Source organism: Adiantum capillus-veneris, chromosome 20 (genome assembly GCF_014529385.1).
Source record: "Adiantum capillus-veneris isolate H3 chromosome 20, ASM1452938v2, whole genome shotgun sequence".
NCBI lineage: Eukaryota > Viridiplantae > Streptophyta > Polypodiopsida > Polypodiales > Pteridaceae > Adiantum > Adiantum capillus-veneris.
This window is the reverse complement of record NC_140950.1, coordinates 51,222,923-51,230,796: the sequence shown is the minus strand read 5'-3', so window position 1 is coordinate 51,230,796 and position 7,874 is coordinate 51,222,923. Positions and strand designations below refer to the sequence as shown.

The 7,874-nt window shown below is 39.2% G+C and overlaps 1 pseudogene; it reads right to left on the bottom strand.

Moving 5' to 3' along the window:
- Positions 1 to 896: 896 nt before the first annotated feature.
- Positions 897 to 1,648, bottom strand: LOC147432499 (uncharacterized; annotated as a pseudogene).
- Between the last annotated feature and the right edge of the window lie 6,226 nt (positions 1,649 to 7,874).

The window sequence follows — 7,874 nt, the reverse complement described above, 5'->3', positions numbered from 1 at the left end:
GTAGTTTGATCATAAAAGTTAGTAGATAACCAATAGTAGTAACACAATGGTGAAATGAAACTATCATTTCTCCGTCATAAGTTGACGAGCTACTTGGATGACGTCATACACCAATAGTTAAAAAGCCTACATTACTAGAATCATGCCTTGAATAAGGTTTATTTGTGAAGGTTGGTATTAATAAAAAGAGACAAGGATATAGGAGTATTTGATATGCATAGTACTAGTTCAAATTGATTACAATCGCATGATTGATTGTATTTCATAAGATCAAAAGAAAATGTTTTTCCTATATTCGAGTATGTGTGAGAAGCTATCAAGATATGCTTATGATTTCTATAAAAAAAAACAAGATGTTAGTCCAAGCTCTAAATCCATTCCTTTTTGTATTTTCAACACATGTTACGGATCAATGTTTAGGGACAGACCATACTCTGAAAACCAAATAAATATTCGTCCGAAAGAAAGTAACGAATGTATTCGAATTAGATGAAGAAGATAATATATTGCATGTAGTCTTCAATGTGACAAAATTAGTTGATGATGTCACAAGGGTGATGGTGACTGACAGTAGCTAGCTCAGCCGTGGGTGGAGTTTTCGCACAAGTGTTTGTGTGCTTCTTCAGTGGTGCCGGAATAGATTAGGCAGAGACCCTCACCTGCATCAAGTATTTTTTTATCAGGACTAACTTCAATAGTGGACTTGAAAGCGCAAAGAACTGGAAACTTGTATCTAGATCGGGAAAATACGAGCCCACACAAAATCCAAGGTTCGAACTTGTTCTCTGCATGAGGGGAGGGACTAGAGAGAGAGAGAGAGAGAGAGAGAGAGAGAGAGAGAGATTACTTGGATTAACGGGAACGAGGTGGGTGTGAACTCCCCGATCTTGCCACAGTTAATGCCCTGCGGTCGCGAACGAGGTGGGTGTGAACTCCCCCGATCTTGCCACAGTTAATGCCCTGCGGTCGCAAACGTGTCTGCCAATAGATGTTTGTGGCATACGCACTGGCATGGTAAAGACTAAGCAGAAAGCCGCATGAGCCCCGCCTTTGGCGGCACAAAGGGGAGCGGTAATGGGTTGCATGTACAGGATCTGCAAACGTCCGACTTTGGCGGGCACTGGTGCTGAACTGGAATCAGGGGCCCGGTGGGGATGGGAGTAGTGTTGTTGGTGGTGGTGGTCATCCGCGGAGGAGGCCGTGGGGACAAGGGCAGTAAGTGGATGCAGGTTTTTGACTGGGAGGTCACAATCCAGATTAGGTGAGCACACGAAGAACTTCAAGCACTGCAGCTGCACCCGTGGTGTATCAGGGAGAGGCAGGCACCAGGCCCTGGTGGCGGGATCAGGTGGAAGGCCGTCATCCATATCGGCCTACCTGCAACCGGGAAGAATAAAGCGCAGTTTACCAATGCAGGCCAGGCGCGGCTCTATACTCGTAAATTCCACGCAATTAGACACAGTACGTAGCGTTAACAAATAATTATTGCAACAGCGTCAATAGTCTTGCAGCCATAAATTCAAAAGAATAATAGATAAAACGCACCCCGTAGCGGCATCGACTGTGTCTGGGCTGGAAGCACCGCCTGCCTTGCGTACACATGAAGCGCTAGTGCCACCATCATCTTCACCATAACCTTCTTATTCATGCCAAGACTTGTCCTCCAATAATTCATATTGACTAGACCTTTTTTCCTCCGCTACTGATCGAATGAATGAATAAAATGCCATAAAGCAACCTTTATATACATAATTTCGTACGACACACCTACTGGTAGCTTTCAATTCATATTGCCTCGAATCGAGACTCCTTTGCAGGCAAAGTTTGAGGCTCCATGCACTGGACTACAAAATCTTGTTTTTATATGTGCAAATCCATCTCACAACCTCACCTAGAATAACAAAATCTCACTGCTAACCACTCAACCATGCGCAGATGGTTGCCTCCAGTGCGATTCTCTCTCTCTATATAAACAATGTTTTGCTTCTCCCCTACCCTACTGCTCGCCATTTGTCCCCTTCCTCGACTAGCATCCATTGCCTCCCCTCGCTTCCCCTCCAGCATTCTCTGATGTGCCACATGCCTCACTACCCTCAACCGGATGGCCTGAGTATTGTTCCTGTCAATTCTCACAACCGCGTCCACGTTCATGGGCATCTTCCAAGATTCCTTTCACTTTTGGAGTTTTCCCTAGCCTGTACCCCTACTACTTGCTCATTTCTTGTTCTTAACAGGCAATAGTTTTATTTTTTCTGAAATGGGAGGGGAACTACTTGCGTACCAAAAATACATCCAAAAAATAATTTTTCCCAAAAGCTTGGCAAACCTACATATGAGAAATTACAGAGCTAAAGTGACTAAATTCTAAGATTTTTACACAACTTCTTTAGAATATTTTGTAGGGTTTTTCCACCTTCAAATTTAGAATCACAAACAAGGTCGAATTAGCTTTGTTATATCGTGGTTGATTGTGAGTACTACTAACTAACAATAACAATGATGGCATATGCTTGCCCCTTTGTTATGTCTTTATTTACCTACAGATACTGCATGTCTCTATGTCCGTATATTCTGGAAAAGTTTCCCACCAACTCTATGTCCGCTTGTTCTTGATGTTCCTCTGTTGCATGAATGGGGTTGCACTATATGATCATGGTAACGCTATGAGCCAGAAGCTTCTAGCCTAGTGTAAGCGGTACAAGTTGCAATAACATCCGTGGCACAAAAAACTCTCATCTCTTCTCACCTTGCCAAACTAATTTCACGATGCATGGAAAATGAGATTATACAAGGAAAGTGAACAGTAACAATTACGGTCATGAACTGGTGAAAGAAAATGGAGTCACAATAAGAAAAAGAAATGTGATATGTTTGGTACTTTAAACAAGGAGGTTATTGTGGATTGATCGACATTGAGGACAAGATATATATGTATAGGTGAAACCAAGAGGAGTAGAGTGCACCATATATAGCTCCAACAAGTTATGATGAGAATCAGATGGCAATTGACATTGAGAATGAAATTAATGAGCTTATTGAGATCATGATTAAGAACAAGATTGACGCTCAGACCTATTGCATGCAAGATCACGCACCATGAAAGAACCAATCAACAGCAACATGATATATATAGGTATTGAATAACGGAGAATTTATGAAAGAGGAAACTTGTAGTAGTGGGTGTAAAAAATTAAGGTATCCATAAGTACAATCTTGCAAGTATACTACAAACATAACATGAATATTTGATGTGATTATTTGCATGTTTGTTGATCCCTTATTCTATCGATCTACAAGGATCGTGTTGAGCTATTCTTGTCTGGTCTCATGGATCTTCAAAAGAGCATAGAGACTATGTACAAAAGCAATGCATCACTTAAAGTGGATGCATGATTTACTAATCACCAAAGATCAAAACATAGGTGACAAAAATATTTTTCATATGTTTTTGCTTAAAATAGGATCATCAAACTAAGAACAGGATTCTATTTCGAACGCACTCGCTTAGGACCATACGACCTCTGACAAACATGGAGCCTTGCATCCTCATACATGGTGGCTCTTTTTTTCCCAGGCAACTGCGAGCATCAAACTAAGAACAAAATTCTGTTCCAAACGTAGCCGCCCTTGTTTGAGGTATGACAGCCATGTTGTGTGCAGTTTCTTGTGGTGTAGCTCTAAAAATAGAATCAACTTAAACTTACATCCCATTTACTAAAGACTTAAGAAAATCAACAACAAATATTGTGTTAAAACAAAAAAACTAGCTCTAAACTTCTAAACAATTTACGAGTACGACTTGATATATAGTAACGCTCCAATTTGAAGCCTCTTCTCTTTTCAACGACAATAACTTCTATCAAACAAGTACAATATCGGGCCTTAAATGAAAGTAATTGTGCGGCAATCAAGATCATCAAGCACAACCACACTTCCTTCAACATCATAAGTATTAAATTATTGATCCACCCATCAACATAATTTCAAGTTTCACATAATGGGAACAGACAACCTATAAAAAATTCACGTTGTTTAGATAGACTTAAAAATACATAACTATAGGACTAGGATCAAAAACTGAAATCATGTATGTAGAATAGTTTCTTATGATCAAGAGGGATTTAAGTTGCAAACATCTAGCACTGCTAATGTTGAAGTTGCAAACCTTTTGTTTAGAGTCAATTTCAAGATAGCCACAATTGAGATTTTGGCGCATACACCGACCATGAAGAGGAGATGCTTTCTCAGAGAAACAAGAAAATAAGTCTTTGCTTGTATTAATTGTTTTGAATATTTTGGTTAGACTTTGTCAGATTCAATAAGCTTTGTATTAGCAATTTGATGATGTTGAAGGTTCCCTATTGAGCTTCTACTTGTGTAGCTTCATTCAAAAGAATATTTTTGTAGACGCTTGCACATAATAATTTTGTAGACACTTGCACAGAATAGTTTTGTAGACACTTGCAGAAGAGGTGAGTGAGAAGTAGATGACAATCACTACTATGAGTATCCAGGTCCTAATCGGCTGCGTTCGAATTAGAATCTTATTCTTTGTTTGATGCTATTTTAAGTAAAAATAATATGCATGACCAGCGTTTTATCAACGGTTGTAGGAACAAATAATCTCAATAATCCAATTACAAAAAAGATTCCGCGTCTGTCTATAAACCATTCAGACAAAGCAAGAGAAAAAAGCGAAGGTGTAGGAGGTCACAGACGCTGCTAGTATTTGCCTAGAGTTGTGGAAGCCCTAGATAGAGATCCAGGAAAGCCAGGTCAAATCCAAAGGCCTCGCAATCATGGATGCTCTCTGCAAAATCAAGAGTTGTCAGTATAGTGATATTCTACGAGTTTGGCTTTAAATAGTGCATGCCATAGCAGCCCAACAATAGTCAACTTGCAACGCATTAGTTTGAGCTCTCTGTAGATCCTAAGTAAATTGTTGTACCTGACTACTTATCTCCTAACGAGTTAACAGAAGCTTTTGAGCATCTGCCTATGGTGGGCTATGGTGTCCGGACACGAACACAAACAAGAGATTTCTAGTCTGTGAGACTAGCATGATCACCGACTACATTGTATATTTTGGATGCTATCATCACTTATCCACTATTTCAGACCACCAGGCATGCAGATTTTTCCCGAAGTGCGCCCATCTTCACACGGTTGAAGGTTTTCTTCCTCCCCCCATCAGTCGGATTTTCTTGTTTCTTTTCTTGAACTCAAAATGATAATAGGTCCCCGCTAAGAGCAGGGTCACCCTCTCGTCTGTGAGCAAATATCTCCAATAGAGTGCAGACCAATCTTCTCTCATTATCATCCCATGCATTAGGCAAAGAATGGAGTCTACGAGAAAGGAAGTCAAACCTTTCGTATTAAGAAAGTAATCAAAGGACATATTTTGAATTCAAACATGCAAAATGGTTAGTTTATTTGCATTCAAAGTTTTTCTCCAAAATGAAATTTAAAATCTAGCAAGTAAAACCATATCATGTAGCATATATATGGAAAGAAGTCGACGCGTAGATTGCAGATCTATGATCTCCGCTCAAATCAGAGATCATATGTGGGAGTTATGGAAGTCCAAAAATCATACAGTTATTCACTTCTTTTTTTGGGGAGAAAGTGCATTCTTTCACAACTCTTACACACCCACCATTGTTGCACACATGGCGTACACCTATTCGTCAAAATGTTAATCACCTCCATAAGCTCTTGGAAAATAAAGAGGCCTCCTACACCCATCCTCTTCCCAATGTCGAGCACTAGACAGAGAATCATCTCAAAGTCTCTCCTCTCGTCTGTGAGCAAATTTGTAAGGCTCCTCTCAATAGGTTGATGTACACATTCTTAGGCTCTAATCTTCTAATGTTTCACGAAGAAGATTCAAAATTTCGGCTTCTTAATGATTTGAATATTATTGACCTTGAAAAAATGACGTGGGATGATGTCGAAGCAGTAGGCACACTGCCTTCTCCTCATTCTCATCATACAACTATAGTTCAAGCATGCCATTATCTACTTGTAATTGGTGGTAGTTCTCATTCAAACTGCTTCAATGACCTTCATGTTCTTGACCTAGAGTATGGAATGGTCTCGTTCTCAGCCAACAAAGAGTGACACCAACACCTCAAGTAGGTCATGCAGGCGTCAACGTTGAAAATAGTTGGTACATTATCGATGGTGAATACAATAAAAGAGGACATCAATTAGCCATATCTAAGAAAATTCAATGATGAATTGGCAGGGTAACTGAACCCTAAACCCTAAACCATCCTTTTTCCTCCTTGGCCAAACCAAGGATGATTACATTATTGCTCTACCTTTGGAGGAAGGTATTGAGAAGACATATGCCGTGTCTATCACCATTTGTACCGTGAAATGACAAGGTTCACCAAGATCTACAGTGACAGGTCGATGTCCATGGTGACATGGGTGAAGTTACATGATGCATATTCATCCATGGTTCAAGGTGATACCAAATGTTGTGTCTTTATTTTCTCCATCCATGTCTTTATTTCTTGATACATGCTATTGATCGCGTCATGATTTGTCATAAAATGCTTCACATGATTTTATGATCATTTTATGATGGTATACTAACGTGTGTGATGGTCTTCATGTGAATCATCGATGTATAGATGAAAAGATTTACCAAGCCATTATCTTCTAACTAGTCAATGTCTTTGAGCTTTTGTAGATTTTGCATTTCCTCACTTAAATAGCGTGTTTGATGCCATGGTATGTATAGACATGATGATAATTACTATTTTACAGTTTTTATTTATTTTGAAGAAAGTATCTCTCATGCCATGGCACGTAGGGCCATGATGATTGCTATTTCAAAATTCTTATAAGCATCTCTAATGCCATGGTGAATAGTGTGATACCATGGTACATAAAGCCATGATGATGACAAGCTACACCATGAAACCTTTCTAATTATATATTGCCTCTCAGATGATGGCACTCGGACTGCTTTCGTAACATGGTTCAGTCTCAACTCTGGATGCAAGTCCCTCACGATAGAGCTACGACCACCCCCAACAATCGGCCACACGTTGACAAAGAAGATCTATTTTTACTTTTTTCTTTTTTCCTTGAGAATGCTAGTTAAATTCATGTAATGTTTGATGGCGGGCTATAAATAAAGTGTGTTTCTATGTTATAAGTACTGTTCACTTATTAGTGGCTAATGGCGCCAAATGATGATGCTTCCACATAGTGATCGTAAGGGTTATGACTTAAACTGACTTCTTATGTGAATTTTACGTAAGGGAATGGTCATGCATGTCCACCGGGGCTTGGGTTTAGCGCATGGTAATCATAGTGGATGGTTTAATGCATGATAATCACCGCACTTGGTTCCATATCTTGTTATTTGTATTGCTTATTTTGGCTCTATTTGCTTCAATCAGATGCAAGTTTCCATATACTCTTGGTGTATGATAAAGTCTCAACAAGTTACAGTATTTGGAAAAATATTACTTGTCGCTCTTGTCATGAAAACTTCATTTGATGTCCATCATTAATTACATGATTTGTGCAGTTTGACATTTTATGCTTTGTACATAATGACTTTACTAATTCTTTTCTTGGTGATGTGATAATTCACCTTTTATTAATTAAACATGTGACAAAGTTTATGAGTATTTGGGACCCTGGTTTCTTGTTTTATGGCAAAAACCTTGATTTTTGTGAAATCAATATTTAATGGCACTATGGTTGATATCATTATATTGCACCCTTGTAATAGGTATTTCATGGTGCTATTGTTGTTCTCGTCTTATTGCACCCTTGACCTCATTGGTGCTATGGGAGTTATTGTCTTATTGCACCCTCGTCGTCATTCGTGTTATGGTTGTTACCATCTT